Source organism: Heterodontus francisci, chromosome 23 (assembly GCF_036365525.1).
Source record: "Heterodontus francisci isolate sHetFra1 chromosome 23, sHetFra1.hap1, whole genome shotgun sequence".
Classification (NCBI taxonomy): Eukaryota; Metazoa; Chordata; class Chondrichthyes; order Heterodontiformes; family Heterodontidae; genus Heterodontus; species Heterodontus francisci.
This window is the reverse complement of record NC_090393.1, coordinates 18655996-18671497: the sequence shown is the minus strand read 5'-3', so window position 1 is coordinate 18671497 and position 15502 is coordinate 18655996. Positions and strand designations below refer to the sequence as shown.

The 15502-nt window shown below is 42.3% G+C and overlaps 1 protein-coding gene across 4 annotated transcripts in view; it reads right to left on the bottom strand.

The window, feature by feature from the left end:
- LOC137382621 (transmembrane protein 248-like) overlaps positions 1 to 15502 on the bottom strand; it is a 37584-nt gene that overhangs the window by 19394 nt on the left and 2688 nt on the right. For 3 of the 4 annotated variants that reach the window (XM_068054801.1, XM_068054803.1, XM_068054804.1), the window contains exon 2: positions 5612 to 5705. The exons of the other annotated variant lie outside the window; for it this stretch is intronic. The gene's annotated coding sequence lies outside the window, so the exon portion shown is untranslated. The remainder of the gene's footprint in view (positions 1 to 5611; positions 5706 to 15502) is intronic. 4 annotated transcript variants of the gene reach the window in all.

The window sequence follows — 15502 nt, the reverse complement described above, 5'->3', positions numbered from 1 at the left end:
GTAGCCCCCCACCCCCCCACAACCCAACCAACCTTATCTCTGCCCTGGTAGAGATCAGCACACAGCACAAATCAAGGATCGAACATGGGACTACATGGTTCATTGACCCACTCAGCTAGTGAGAGAAAGAAGCTGTTCTAAACAAGGGGAAATAACTTCAGCCAAAGTTTCTGAAGCCAACAGTTTTGAAATATTTCCAGTCGTATAAAGTGATGCCACCCATTCAGAATAGGAGCTGAGCTCCAAGTGTGGTAGGACACCGAAGAACATACTATGGGACCAGTTGCTTGTATTTACATTACTAAAGCCAATGGAATAGTGTAAAAGTTCTTTCAGACACAAGTAAGTGTCGAGACATCTTCCATTAGAAGATTTACACTGATATTCTATACACATTTTCATGAAAGAATTGGAAAAATTTCAGGTTTTTCTTTCTGTATTATGAACAAAACAACTAATTTCCAATGACTGAATAAGTTTTGTTTTTATTACAATCGATTCTGTGACTGTTGCTGTTGTTTTAGTTGAACTTCATGATCCCTTCCCATTTTTCAGTAAAACATTGATGACGAGTACTTCCAATTACCAAAAATTTCTCCCCCTCAGCAAAGAGTTAGACAATGTCATAGCATCACAATAGTTATATTATCTTGTGCCAAGTATGTTTCTAGTAAATTACCTTGGGAAAATACTTAACTGATTCAGTCGGATAAATACTGATATCCCAGTTACTCAAGGAGCAAGCTAAAACACATATTACTAAAAGCTACCAGTCCTTTTGAAGGTTGTCATATAAATACTGGACTAAATCTATCCAACTATTAAAACACTGTTTGCCTATAGTGAATATTGTATCTATCAATTTGATCTTAGCATTAGTATGTCAACCAGTGAAGAGAAGTGTAAGAGCCCAGGAAGCTTAACGATTTTCACAAACCACAAACGGATGATAATGGTCAGAGCTACTAACCAAAAAAAAGTTTCAGTAACCACTTTTTATATTCTAGATAAAAGCTGTTCTTCACAGCAGTTAAGAAAGTGGTTACATTCTAATAGAGCATCTCAACACAAACAGGATTTTTTTTTATTAAGGGTTTTTTTTTAAATAAAGGGTTAAAAAAATCTTGCATATCTGCCTTTATAATTTTTTCTATTCTATAATTTTTCCACTTTTTCTGAATTTTTCAATAGTACAGAAGACACTCAGTTGGTACAATCCTCAAGTTTTGCTAGGCCACAATTGCTAGAGGTCTTTGCACTTCTATCTTAAGAAAACGTAACGCGCACTTACATGCTCTGCTCAACACTAGCTGGAACTTACAGCTTCCCATACACTTAATGTGCAAATGCACCATCTCTTGTGATGCTGACTCGTACAGATCAAGAATACCCTAGATTCCATTCCTGGTTTTACTAAGTTAACTCATCTCAGCTGGGGTAGGAAGTGTGGTGCTACAACTGGTGTACCACTTGAGGGTTGCTAAGATTTCGAACCCTGATTGCAATCCAGTAATTAATTCCTGCTGAAAATGTGCATGTGGGATATTAGGTATAATGCTTTTGATGGTAAAATAGCCTGCAAACACTTGGAGCCGGATTTTTAAAGCCTGTAGAGTGCGGGTACAGGTGTGAGCACGATTTAAAGATCGCGGTGTTGGAGGTCAGCATTGGGACCCACTGCCTCCAGAACATGACGCTATTTTTAAAAGGGACAGTGGGAAGGAACAGGCCAGGCGCTTGCCTCCAGTTAATTGCCTGTTGAGCTCATTAACAGGCTTGTCAGCAGCAGGTTTTAATTTTCAAAGGCTAGGAACATGTAAGATGCCATGTGAGGAACATGACAGGATGTTCAAGTCATGAACACTACAGGGGACCATGAGGGCTATTCGAAGAACTGATTAAATACTGCAGAGGCCCAAAATAAAGCTCAGCTCTTTCAAGGGTGCCAAAAAGTGACCATTGCTGAAGCTTTAAGACTTGCTTTTCTCAGTGGTGCAAGTCAGGAACCCAGAGAGGGACGTGAGGCTGCTGACATCACTTGAGCACCTGGGATAGGTCGGGGAAGGCCTGGTGTACGCACAAAGCACAGCTAAAGGAATTCAGATGGAACAGGCTACTCTGACATTGGAAAGAGCAGCCAGGAGGAGCTTCAGCAGATGCAACCTTCTGGACAGCAGGAGGCCAGAGAAGCACAGCAGGTGGGGTTGGGGGGGGGGGGGGGGGGGGTGTGGCTGCAAGGGGAAGGAGGCACTACCCTAGGCATCAGGTGCATAGCCCAAGGGTCAGATCCTTGCAAATAACTGAGTGCTAGTGCCATAGGAGGCTGCACCAATCCAGGCAGATGGTGTCGGACCTGCGTGCTCTGATCCACAAGGGCCGGAGGCCTCAAGGCCCCGTGGCCATCCCCTACCTGCAGTTGTCAAGGTCTCTGTTGCCCTAAATTTCTATCGAATCGGGTCATTCCAGGGATCAGCTGTGGAACTAGGTAGCATCTCGCAATCGGCAGCTCATCAGGCAGGTCACGGATGCCATTTTCAGGAAGGTGGGGACTACATCGACTTTGACCCAGATGGGCCTGCGCAGGCACAGACTGCATTGGGTTTAACCTCCATTGCTGGATTTCCCCCCCGGTGCAGGGCATCATCGCATGGGCTCATGTGGCCATCAAGGCACCCAGCGACTGGCCAACAAGATCCATCAATAGGAGGGGCTTCCACTCCCTCAACATCCAAATGATCTGTGACCATAACAAGAGCTTCCTCTCTGTGTGCGCTCACTTTCCTGGTAACAGCAATGACTCCTTTATCCTTTGCCAGTCCAGGCTGCCTCAGTAGTTCACTTCATCCCTCAAAGTGCATAGATGGATCCAAGGGACAAGGGAAATCCCTTGAAGAGATGGCTACTCATCCTACTACGGGAACCCCAGACAGAGATGAAATAACTAATGCCATATGCTCAGCAGGCCAACCATTGGAGCAGGCAACTGGGTTTCTGAAGATGCGATTCCAATACCTGGATCGGTCAGGTGGTGCCCTCCAATATCCTCCTGTAAAAGGTCTGTCATTATGGTGGTCTGCTGCACTCTCCATAACATGGCTCTCTAGAGGGGTGTGGTCCACGAGGACATTGAGGCCCTGGAAGGAGACAGCTCATCAGGGGAGAAGCAGGAGGCAAGACAGGAGGAGGAGGAGGGGGAGGAAGTAGGGGATAACACTGAACAGAGAGAGGTGCCCCTGCTGCACGAGGAGATGGCCTCCTCCTGCCACCCTCTGGGAAGAGGACCTCCCTCCTCTCCCAAACGGCCTCCAGTGTTAAATCCAGGTCAGCACTGATGAAGCGAGGGTCTCCCCTGCCCCTAGTACCAGCCCTCCAGCTCTCCAGTGACATCTCACCTCCCTCTGGTGCTGTGGAAGGCAGATCTCTCTCTTTCAGGACAACAAGCAGCCTCAGTTATGGCTGCTGTAGGACCCTACTTCAGCCCCACACTTGATCTGACCCACTGCCATTTTCAATCCCACTGGCTCTAAGTGGACAGGAGACCCATCTTCCTACCAATTAAGGACTTAGCCATTTGAAAATTGCAACCTAAATCAATTTTCCACAAGTGGGTTTCTGACCCAAAATCAGACCTGGTTCCTGTTTCCTGCCTCCATAATGAAAATCCAGCCCTCAATGTCCAGAACAATTCCACGGGAGAGAGAACAGATGTGAAATCTACGATCCTCCATTTTTCTTTCTAAAATAAAATCCTCAACTTACTGTCAACTTGCAATCGTAGGATCAAAGTCAATTTTCCATGCCACATGCCTGATAGATGAACATGAATGACAAATCCTGGCTTGAATTTGACCAGCTGTATTCCTGAACTTCACTCGGTGTCACCGTTTACTTACAGTAGGTCTGCAAAACTTTATAAAAGCTCTAAGCAGGTCGACTCACCACTCCTCCCCCTGCTTCCTAAAGTTTGCCACATAGAAAATGTACTTTCAGAGTTTGAGAGCACAGCCTGAAAGGCCCTATGTGAGGAAAGTCTATCAACTGGGTAAAATAATCATCAACCTGCAAAACTCAACCAGAAACAAGGCACAAATCCAATCATATTGTAACTTATCAGTAAAGTTTAAAATTAACCTCAGGCTCTAGAAAACTGATGCATATTACCCTGGAAGAAATAAATTCTTGTTTGTGAGTAATACCATGAATAATTCCTTCCACACAGCTCTCTGGACTCCATAAGTGCTAAACTACAGCCAGTTGCTAAAAAGGTATGAAAGATGCTTTGAGATAGTTGGCTCTCCAATTTTTCTTCCCTCTACAAGGGGAGCAGATGATCTCCACAAAGCCTATGGTAGCATGGCTAAGATCAGGAAATCATTTTGTACAAAATAGGTTATACCTGGCATTCCCTCCCATCTCACGTACTGCATGTTGCAATTCAAATATGCTGTGAGACTGCAGCTCGGTTTCATTATATCGTTGCAGTGAAAGACATCCTTTAGTGTTTGCCTTATTCCTTGTTCTTCCCGAGAATAGTTAATCATGGTTAACTGGGTCGCCGAGTCCTTGGAGAAACTAGCGAGACGACGTTGGGTACTCTCCCAATGGGGAAATTCCTGGACACCATTTACTCTTGTCAAGATGTACTTATACAGCAGCTCAACCATTGTCAACAAGTACCAACATGTTTCAAAAAATAGGGATCAGACTTAAATGGGAGTAGGAAGAGTTGGCTCAGATGACTGAAAGCATGATCAGAAATCAGGGACTCAGTATATCCACAATATTTTACTGATCACTGGTGTGGTAACATACTGTTATTGTGCTTTGATCATCCTATTCTGTCATATTTCCAATTCTTTGCACTTGACAATTACACCTGCTCCACCCAATCCCATTTAAAGCTGTATCGTTGCAAGATTTTGCAGTATCACTTCTGCCCTGACATAAGTAGCTAAAGATGGTTACTTGCTACAGACATTCTAGCAGCATCCATTACAAAGAGATTCACATTCTTGGATTAGGAAGTTAATTTTAATTAATGTGCATATGCATGATTCTCTCTCACATAAACAATCCAATGGCCAAAGATTATACATGCAATGAAATAAAACCAAGGTAAGCCTGTGGCATACTTCAGTGACTTTAAATGCCAACAGAATCCCAGTGTGTTACGGCCTGCGTTACACAATGCACTATTCAGTAGAAGTTTACAAGTTTGATTATCTACCCAAGCGTCTGAAGGGAGCTGCTGTAGTTTGTCGAGACAATTACATTATTATTTGACAGCAAAGTGGTAGTGAGAGACACAAATTCAATCCCCTTTGCCAATTAATTCACAATCTCAGCAGTGCTGATATGGGAGGTGTTAAGAGAAACCAGATGCTTTCTGGTAAAGGAGAAGAGAAAAGCCCAAGGACAATTGTTTCTAGGCCACTGTTGGTGCTTCCCACTCCAGTCCCTGTCTGGCTTGCAAGTAGTGTTGACAAAGATGTGGGAGCAAGTCCTATTGGCCAGGAACGTGCACCGGGAAAGCACAAAATAATATTGTGTAATACTAGTTGTGAATTAACCTGGTGATATAAAGGTTTGATCTCCTGATCAATAGACTTACATGCTTTATCACCAGTTCTATCCTAAGCCATGTAGCACTGTTTTTTCAAGCATCGGGAAATCTTCACAAAGGAGATGTGAACTACCAAGCGTCACTGCAATGGCAAGAAAATAAGTTTTAATGAAAAATGAAAATGATGAAATGTCTTAGTGAATTTAAAATACTACTCCAATTTCAGGGTACCAAGAATCAGAACCACTCAAGCTTTGTTCTTGTGCTTTATAACATTGCTTCAACTTTCAATTAGATTTCCATCTTTGTATTTTTACATTAATCAACGAACTTGCAGCAATGACATCTCAGTTGTAACTCCCACAGGTAAAGTTAGCTGTGTGAGAATAGGGTGATGATAGAGTCGGGAAAGTCAGAATATAAAGTAACCCACAAAGCAAATGTGGGTTGTAATACAAAAATGTATTGTATCCATTGCAAATGTTATTGCCACCACAACGCTCATTTATAAACTTAGTTTAAAAATGTAACAATTAAAAGAAAAACTTAGATTGACATTTGTTGAAATAAAAGCAGAAAATGTTCGAACTTAGAATTTTGCGTGCAATTCTTGTCACCACACTACCAGAAGGACGTGGAGGATTTGGAAAGGGTACAGAAGAGGTTTACCAGGATGTTGCCTGGTCTGGAGAGCATTGGCTATGAGGAGAGGCTGGATAAACTCGGATTGTTTTTACTGGGACGACGGAGGTGGAGGGGCAACAAGATAGAGGTTTACAAAGTTATGAGCGGCATGGACAGAGTGGATAGTCAGAAGCTTTTTTCCAGGGTGGAAGAGTCAGTTACTAGGGGACATAGGTTTAAGGTGCGGGGGCAAAGTTTAGAGGGGATGTGCGAGGCAGGTTCTTTACACAGAGGGTGGTGAGTGCCTGGAACTTGCTGCTGGGGGAGGTGGTGGATGCAGGTACGATAGCGGCGTTTAAGAGGCATCTTGACAAATACATGAATAGGATGGGAATAGAGGGATACGGTCCCCAGAAGCGCAGAAGGTTTTAGTTTAGACAGGCATCAAGATCGGCGCAGGCTTGGAAGGCCGAGTGGCCTGTTCCTGTGCTGTGCTGTTTTTTGTTCTCTTTCAGATGTGGATAGGTGTATTTCTAGCAAAAGCTCTCATTTCATCAGTCAGCATTCAGTTTTGCAAGGATCTGAATGGAAGAAAATATGCCATTGTTTTTATACTAGGTTTAGGGATATGCTACTGGCACTGGCTCACAATGCTCGAGTTTTGTGCAACTCCATAGTAATCCCAAAATAAACCTTGGAAACATTTCATTAAGGCCAACTAGGAATTTACCTAGTTTACTTTGGAGTTTTCATCAGCTCCACAGAAAATGTGTCATGAATTGGCGACAGTAGCATGCGCTAAACTCAACGTAAAAAGCAGTTATAAAACCAAAGAACTAGTTACAATGGATCTTCAATTTTTTTTTAGCCATTTTATATTTCACTGCTCAAGACTCATTGCTTTTGGAATTATGAAATAATGTTAACTTGGTTTCTGTTATGAAGGATATGTCATTGAAGCTTTGTGAAGTCCTGAGCTTCACTGACTTCAGTAAAATTGCAGAGACAAGACACTTCTACACAAGGAGAATCAGAACAGGACTCTCGGGTGGCAATTCTTACATATCCTCTAGCAGACATCTTACCACAGACATTGATAAAAGCCTAAGAACATATTGCTGCAGCCACTCCCCCCAGTCTCCACTCAGCTACAATGTACAGTCCAGTTTCAAATTCTATTTCCTTATAAAATTTCTAAGATACAAATCCTTTACCATTGACTTCAGAGACACATACAGCATTTATACCAACACCTTTTACAGGTTGCGTGGACCCAAGTTCATGCAAATCGCCAGTGAGTTTCTAATTTCAGGCATATCTTCATGAGGAGCAAAGGAAAGGGAATGGAGGATCTTTTTCAGAAAGAGGTGGGACAAGCAGGAGCACCAAAGCTGTTAGGTGCTGTTTAAAAATAAATTACATGAAGATCTCCGTGGGTCACTTATGGGTAGTCCCAGATTTGGACCATGATTGTGATACTTAGCTGCTAACCTAACCTGAGATTTTAAGAGCACTGTCTAAATAGGAAAATGCAGGTAACTGTCTCGTTTCAAATACCATTTTGCATCTGTAACTAAATGTGACACTTCAGAATGTGAAATCCAGTTTATGCTGGCTGCATACTAGATGGCAAATATATACTGAATTTGTTTCAGTGTACAGTATGGAATACCCATGGTATGAAGATATAAACATTAACTGACCCAGTGGTAGTGTCTGCCTGCCCATCAGTCCAATCCTGAAATTTATCCTAGAGAATCGAGTTTGCTCAAAAGCTTGGATTGATAGAGTGCAGAATCCGTCCCCATGTGTTTTTTTTTCCAATTCTATTTCTGACCACAAATGTAAAAATTGGCAACATGTGACTACATTTCTAGGGTGGAATTCCTAGCATTAACCTTGGAAGGAAAGCAGAATTCTATGTCTCATTCCAGTAGCAAACAGATTACATTGCATAGAACTACCAACGTATTGCACAGAAACAAATCACACCGAGAGCTAAATTCTTAAAGACACAGTCTACATGGATATGTATGTAAACTTAAATTTTCTCTTCTGGTTATTTTTGTTTAGATAAAGTGCAGATGTTAACCAGCAGAGGTTCATTAAAAAAGTCCAAAAATAGACTTAAACAGTCTCCTGTCATAAATATCACCAAAGAACAGTCCTGGAAAATGTAACATATTAAATACATAGCTAAAGCCTCACAAACGAACACATTCCCGTACGCTCAGAATCTCACCGCCTCCGCATGCTGCCCTCGAGGCGGCTGTGGTGGGGAAGAGACTGTTGCCCACCTCCTTCTGAAACGTGCCTTTGCAAAGCAGGCATGGAAAGAGATGCAGTGGTTTTTGTTGAGGTTCATCCCAAGCAGCTCGGTAACATAGGAGTCTGCTCCACAGGCTGTTCCTAGGGACATATACCGAGATAAACGTCAACTGCTGCTGGAGGACCATCAACTTGGTGAAATACTCCCTTTGGTCTGCCCGAAACTTGCTGGTCTTCCAGTGCAAAGAGTTGTCCATGACAGAGTGTTGCAGACTGGCACATTCCAAGGTCCAGGACTACGCGCTGAGGGACGCACTAAAGCTTGGAGCAGATGCCACAAAGGCTCAGTGGGGAAAGGCCACAGTGCAAGGTCCTCCCGACATAGTGAACCGAGGGGCTGTACGCACCAAAATATGGTTTTGTTATATAATGCAAATGTATATTTCATGTAGAATGGAAGGGTTGTGAGGCAACTTACATTCTGTATTGAAGATAACGGATTTCTTTTACACTTTCTGGAATGTCAACTCAGAACTGTTTTGTAAATTTTTAAACAGGTTTTTATGAATAAAGTATATTTTTGGAAAAAAGCCAAGTGCAGTGATTAAAATCAGATGTTCAAGTCGTCAAATTGGAGAAGCACAGATATCTGAACATTATAGGGGTGGAGATTACAGAGATCGGGAGCGATTTGAAAACAAGGATAAGAATTTTTAAAATCAAGGCAGAACACAAGACAGGAGCACACAAATATTGAACTCATAGTTGTGCTTAAGGTTAATAACCTGCTTACCACAAAGACCCAAGGAATTGGGGCAAGGCTACACAAATTCAATTTGTACAAGGTGCTTAGTCAGGTGAGGAACATTTTCAATCCATAACTATCCCAAGATTTGATCTCTGGAAGGAAAAATGCTGATCTTCTGCCCTTTTCAATTCCCTTAGTTAATTTTTTTTTAAGTAAGTGATTTCTTGTATTGTTTGGAGCACAGTTTAAATGTTCAGATGTTAACCAGACTACTTTTCAGTTACTCCATGTGGGGAGTAGTGATGTTAATCAAGGCCAATTAAAGGTTAACTATTGTTGGAGGTTTCTGTAGATTGGGAGGAGCCAAGAAGTTACCATTGTGATCTCTACAACTTTGATGGAATATCTCAAGGCCAAAAAAGAGAGACGCTGAGCTTTCTCACTCTATGTCATTTTAAGCTGTATTGTCGTCATTCGCCCTTCAATTTCGAAGACAGCCAGAATATCATTTTTTGCAGTGAGTTCTTTGGTGACTTATGAGATTTGTTTTTTCTTGGAATGGGCATCCACAGATTGAGTAGTGCATCCTGGTTAAACCGGGTTGAGAATCTTGATTTTAATACAGACATCCTCAGCTGGCCTTTACATTCAGCAACAGCAATATGAGGAACCCAACAATAGGAGGTGCCTTCATGTATGATTTTTTGCACATGCTTTTTTTTTTATCTTAAGCAAGTTGTTCCACTTATGAATGTCTATTTTGCAGTGTTTGAGACCTTTTAAGGAGTCTTTATATCTCTTTTGCTGAACACCACAAAAAGCACTTCCCAGTTCTCAATGCATCATAAAAGATCAACTTCATGTTTCCGATCAGACATTCATGTGGTCAGGTCACGTGGTGCAAACATCTGATGAAAAAAAGATTGTATAAAATACCACACCTCGCAACTGAACAAAACGTGACCGATCAGACAGAAAGTTGTATCAATTGATGATTTTAAGCAAAGGTAGCATAGTCAAATGACTGGAATAATTTTATTCATTACGTTTCCTTCTCCAATTATCATCTGACCATCTTACTTTAATCACAGCTCCTCTTGCAATCCCAGGACAACACCTCGAAGTTGCCCATTCTTCATGTGAAAGCCTGGACAGTGAGTATTGAAGAGTTCCACTGCCAGCAACCACAACCAGGACAGCCTAACTGATGTTCACACGTGTGCCCTTCACAGTAGGATCATTGGCTAGTGATCTGGCACAAAGAACCCTGGTCAATTGACTTGGTTGTGGGGGGGGGGGGGGAGGGCAAAAAATTATTTTTGGCTCATTAACTTGATGGCTGATCAAACTCACACCATACAACAGCTGACCTATGGAATTTGTCTTCACTAAATCCACTCTGTAGTAAATTACTTGATCACACTGAACCAATTGCAGACTTACCCTGGTCTGCCTTTACTGTGTTGCATCAAGTGAAATACACTCTACTGCAACAACTGTTCTGCTACTGTCTACGTGAACAAAATGTCTCCATGAAATTAAATTTTGTGCCAAGCTACATGGAGCTTCAGGTGGCATGGAACATTCATTCTATTATTTCCCAATTTACAGTAAAAATTGTAATGCAAAATTCAAGGCAGGGTAGGAGATTAACAAGGAAACCTCTATGATTTGAAGTGAATATCACCAGGGGAACTCTTTCAATAAAACCACTCCCTAACTGTGGCCACATCATGTCCAATGCTGCAACCAGATCTTTTAGTTTGAACAGAAAAGGATAACAAGAGATTTTGGTCCAACCAGGAATGGGGCGGGGAATGCACATCTAGGACTTGGGGTCACGAATGACAGAAGGTGGAGGCAGGCAACACTGGCAGAACTGTGCAACTTGGAAATCCACTTGGGAGGTCCAAGGTTAGTAACCAAGTGCATCCAACTTAGAAATCTCAGTTTGAGGTAAATTGAATAGGCAAGTTGAATCATGCTCAGAAGTGATAGAATAGCCCGATAAACAGGTATGGATATAGCTTTTAAAGGAGGAAGTAACAGTCATTTGATATGAATAAAAACAATACATCCAGATGTGTTTCCCACCCTAATTCGAGTATTGCATTTCATGCCTTTTTGACATTAACTCTCAAATTTCATTAAAAAAGATCATGGCTGGCTTTCATTTCAACTATGTTAGAGATGAACATATTAAACATTTATTAAATTGGAGTTATACTGTTCTTAAAACTCAAAGTTTATTCAGGTTTTCCAATTTTATTGAAGTGCGATTCACAAAATTCCTTCTCAAAGCTAGAATGACAACACATTGACAGCAAAATAATGGGCTGCCTTTAAAGAAATGGTGGTTCAGGTAGAGTCAAGGTACATTCCCATGAGGGAGTAAGGTAGGACAGACAAAATCAGAGCTCCCTGGATGACAAAAGAGAGAATATGAAGCAGAAAAAGAGTCTGTATGACTGATATCAGGTTGATAATACATGTGAGAATCAGTCTGAATATAGAAAGTTCAGAAGAAAATGAGAAGCAAAGTGAACAAGAGGAGACTGGCAGTTAACATAAAAAAGGGATTCCAAAAGTCTTCCACAGACATATAAATAGTAAAATGGTAGTAAAAGGGGGGGCGGGGCTAATTAGTGACCCAAAAAAGGGCATTAACACATGAAGGCAGAGGACATAGCCGAGGTGCTAAATGCTTTGCATCTGTCTTTACCAAGGAAGAGGCGGTTGTCAAAGTCAGTGAAAAAATAGCTGAAACACTGGATGGGCTAAAAATTGATAAAGAGGAGGTACCAGAAAGGCTGGCTGTACTTAAAGGTTGGTAAGTCACCAGATCAGATGAGATGCATCTGAGGATACTGAGGGAAGCAAAGGTTGAAATTGCAGACATACCAGCAATAATCTTCCAATCCTCCTCAGACACAGGGATGGTGCAGAGGACTGGAGAATTGCAAATGTTACACCCTTGTTCCAAAAATGTTGCAAGGACAAGCCCAAGCCCAGCAACTACAGGCTATCAGTTTAACCTTGGCAGCTGGAAAGCTTTTAGAAACGGTCATCTGCAACAAAATTATCATGTCACTTGAACAAATGTAGATTAATTAAGGAAAGCCAACATGGATCTGTTAAAGGCAAATTGTGCTTAATTAACTTGAGTTTTTTGACGAATTAACAAGAGAGGGTTGATGAGTGCAATTTGGTTGATGTGGTGTACCTGGACTTCCAAAAGGCACTGAATAAAGTGCCACTTAACAGACTTGTCAGCAAGTCAAAGCATATGGAATAAAAGGGACAGTGGCAGTGTGAAAACGAAGTTGGCTGAGTGATAGGAAAGAGCGGAACAGTTGTTTTTCCAGACTGGAGGAAAGCATATAGTGGGGTTTCCCAGCGTTCAGTACTAGGACCACTGCTTTTTGTGATCTATAGTGAGAACCTAGAACTGAGTGTGCAGAGAAAATTTCAAAATTGAGATGACACAAAACTTGGAAGTATTGTGAACTGTGAGGGGGATATTGAGATAGTGGTAGGCCTCAAGAGGACACAGACAGGCTGATGCACTGGACAAACACGTGACCGATGAAATTTAATGCAGAGAAGTGTCAAGTGATACATTTTTGTAGGAAGAACTAGGATAGGCAATATAAAATAATGGATACAATTCTAAAAGGGATGCAGGAGCAGAGGGACCTAATGGTATATGTGCACAAATCTTTGAAGGTGGCACAGCAGGTTCAGAAAGTGGTTAAAAAGGCACATGTGTTCCTCAGCTTTACAAATAGAGGCAAAGACCGCAAAAGCAAAGTAGTTATAAAACACTGGTTTAGCCTCAACTGAAGTATTTGCCAGGATTTTAAGCTGGCGACAAGGGTCTTGACATCTGGCAAAAAGTAATGCCAAGAACCCAGTGTTGCCTCTTCTGTGGAAGGTCTGCTAAATCTAGTGCCAATTAGGCACTTAGACAGATAACAGCAGGTCTTCCACGGGATCAAGCACCTTGGTGACAGAAGTCCTGCCCTCTGAGTGCTGCTGGCCTCTGATTGGCCAGCAGCTCATTCAATGAACAGCACCATCATGGAGGTGCTGGCTGCTGCTGGTGCTGCACCTAACTGAGGCCCAGGAGCGCCACTGGACCCAGGCCACAGGTAGGTCAGAGCAGAAGGGGTCTCACGGGGTAGAGGCTGTAGGGTGGGTTGCCAACAGGCACGACCCCCCACTTCCTGATGCTGGGTCCCATGTTCAGAGACCAAGTACCTTTTAACAAGGAGCACCGTTTCCCCCCCCACAGAGCCAGGATGTAGCCCTCACGGTTTTTCATGCCGTGCCTCCTGTGCAGCGACAGGGCCGCCCGCTTCGTGGCTAAGAGTGAGATGAGGGCTTTAATTTGGCATTAATTGCCCAGTTAAGGGCCTCATTTGGTGACAGGGCAGGAAGACCATTCACAGGCGGAGGTAGGAACCACCTGACTTTATGCTCTCCCCTCCTCCAAATCCGCTATGATTGGTGGGTGGGGTGGGGGAGAAGAGCATAGAATTCCCCGATTGTGTCCAATTCTGGGCACCACACTTTAGAAAAGATGTGAAGGCATGGAGAGATGCAGAAAAGATTTGTGAGAATGGTTCCCGGGATCAGGAATTTCAGTTACATGGATAGATTGGAGAGGCTGGTGCTGTTCTACTTAACCTTCTCCTCTAAGAGGAAATTTGATCGAGGTGTTCAAAATCATGAGGGGACCGGTCAGAGTAGATACAGCATAACTTCCCATTGGTGGAAGGGTCGAGAACCAGAAGACACCAATTTAAGGTGAATGGCAAAAGAACCAAAGAAAACAGGATGATTTTTTTTTTTAAATCGCAGCGAGTGGTTAGGATCTGGAATGCACTGCCTCAGTGTGGGTGCAGGCAGATTCAATTGTGGCTTTCAAAAGGGAATTGGATAATTATCTGAAGAGAAAAAGTTTGCAGGGCTACAGAGAAAGGGCAGGGGAGTGGGACGAGCAGAGTTGCTCTTCTATAGAGCCAGCACGTGCATGAATGTGCAAATGGACTCTTTCTGTGCTGTAATCATTCTATGATTCTACACTCTTTTGCAAAAGAACTTTGCTAATATTTCATAATTATACAGAGAGATTTGGGCAGTGAAATATGAAGTTACGTCTTTAACAGCCAGAAAAGGAAAATCCTCTAGTTGGACCTTCTTTGTAACTTATTCTTGGCTTCAAAAAGTCAGTCTTTACAAAAAGGTACATCACACAACTATAAAAATTTGCCAAATAGATTTGGTGAATGCCCCATTTCTACCATTAAAATTATGTGCAATTGTTGCAAATATGCATTTTTATTTAATATTCATGGGCTTGTAAACAAAGGGGAAAACTTTCATCTATCGACTGCACAAGTTGCATTTATATAGTGCAGTGGCTTGCATACTGACATCTCTGTGGGGTCGGGGGTGCACAGGAGAAACTGTCTAATGGCAGATCCTTTTATGCATTCCCTCACACGCTGCCCTTTCTCCCATTTACTAACTTGTTGTGATTTGCAGTAAATTAGGAGCTGCGAACTGTCACTGGCATGGATGGCACCGTGGGCAATTAAATAAAAGTCTTCAGGGTTTGCATTTGATTGGGTTTAAACATTTTGCCAAGTTGAGCTGCCACTTGCTTTAAGATAGTTCAATTTTTTTTTAAATACATTTGTGGGATGTGGGCATCGCTGGCACTTATTGCCCATCCCCAATTGCCCTTGAACTGAATGGCTTGCTAGGCATTTTAAGAGTCAACCATATTGCTGTGGGTCTGGAGTCACATGTAGGCCAGATTTCCTTCCCTAAAAGGACATTACTGAACCAGATGGGTTTTTATGGCAATCGACAATGGTTTCATGGTCACCATTAGACTAGCTTTTTTAATTCCCAGATTAATTGAATTCAAATTTCACCATACGCTGTGGTGGGATTCGAACCAATGTCCCCAAAGCAGTAGACTGGGTCTCTGGGTTACTAGTCCAGTGATGTTACTACTATGCCACCACCTCCCTCTTAATAGATTTGCAGTTAAGAATATTACCAATCAGATATCCCCTCAGCCTTCTCTGTTCCAAGGAGAACAACCCCAGCCTATCTAATCTTTCCTCATAGCTACATTTTTCCAGTCCTGGCAACATCCTTGTAAATCTCATCTGTACCCTCTCCATTCCAATTACAACCTTTCTATAATGAAATGACCAGAACTGCACACAGTAGTCAAGTTGTGGCCTAACCAATGAGTTATATAGTTCCAGCTCTTGTATTAT